We start from the raw sequence: 1539 nt of genomic DNA, 5'->3' as shown, positions 1-1539 counted from the left end.
GGTCTCGACCTGACTCCAGTTCGTCATCGTAACCGACTTGAGTGGGCAAATGCTCACATTCGATGGCGTATGTTATGGACAACGAACACAGGTGCATTTTATTGATGGCATTGTGAATGCACGGCCCCATGTTGCAAGGATCTGTACACAATTCCTGGAAGCTGAAAACATCCCAGTTCTTGCATGGCCAGCATACTCACCGGACACGTCACCCATTGAGCATGTTTGGGATGCTCTGGATCGGCGTATACGACAGCATTTTCCAGTCCCTGCCAATATCCAGCAACTTCACACAGTCATTGAAGAGGAGTGGACCAACATTCCTCAGGCCACAATCAACAACCTGATCAACTCTATGCGAAGGAGATGTGTTGCACTGCGTGAGGCAAATGGTGGTTTCACCAGATACTGACTGGTTTTCTGACTCCCCCCAGACCCCCCCAATAAAGCAAAACTGCACATTTCAGAGTGGCCTTTTATTGTGGCCAGCCTGAGGCACACCTGTGCAATAATCATGTCTAATCAGCATCTTGATATGCCACACCTGTGAGGTGGGATGGATTATCTCTACTCACTATCACAGATTTAGACAGATTTGTGAACAGTATTTGAGAAAAATGGTTATTTTGTGTATATAGAAAATGTTTTCGATCTTTGAGTTCATCTCATGAAAAATGGGAGCAAAAACAAAAGTGTTGCATTTATATTTTTGTTCAGTGTATAAATGCAGTCTGCACAAGTAAAACCCAAATCTGAAACTGAGCGTAGACATTCAGCTGTCTCTTATACACATCTACTGCACGTCTCTATGTACATATTTACTGCTGACAGTTATAGAAGTTTAAGTGTCCTGAGTCATTTCAGTATGGTTGGTGTTCTGCATGTAACACCATCACTTCTTCATATTATCAGTAGTTCCATTGTGCCTGTATGGATGGTAGAGGTTATGTGCTCACAAATGCATGGAATAGTGTATTTGTTTTGTTTTGTTTTTGTTTTACATATTAAAGTAGCCGGTGTAGTTGCTTTACTTTTGGTAAATAATGAGCATTTAAAGCTCATCCAGTCAGCCGTCTCCTGTTAATCTCGTTTTGTCAATAAAAAAGAAAGAAATGTAGAAAGAAAGAAAATGAATCACAATTATATTTTAAAAAGCAACATCAGAGAGCTAAGAGAGCTGCGGGAAAAATAAAAAGGGCAAATATCTGCAAAGTTATTTGATTTAGGAACAGAAAATCATGCAGCATGTGCTTCACAAAGAGGAACAGCAGTCACGAGATGAAACTGGCTGACTGGGATGTGAGTAATGAGTAAATTCAACCCACTGTTGCCAAGCACAGCTGCAGTGTGATTGTAGTCACTTCAAGTCACAATAAGGTTGTGTGATTAATGGTTTCAACATTTCTAACTGGCTTGCAGGATTTCATTTGTCTTGGGGGGGGGGGGGGGGGGGGGGGGGTTTAGTAGATTGTGTAAGACACATATTTCACAGACACAGGTTAGTGAGGTCTGTCAACAGTTTAATGCACATTATGCACA

This window comes from Seriola lalandi, unplaced genomic scaffold, assembly GCF_002814215.2.
Source record: "Seriola lalandi dorsalis isolate HSWRI2012SDOR001 ecotype SW California unplaced genomic scaffold, Sedor1 jcf7180002054351, whole genome shotgun sequence".
In the NCBI taxonomy this organism is placed as follows: Eukaryota; Metazoa; Chordata; class Actinopteri; order Carangiformes; family Carangidae; genus Seriola; species Seriola lalandi.
This window is presented reverse-complemented; position numbering follows the sequence as displayed.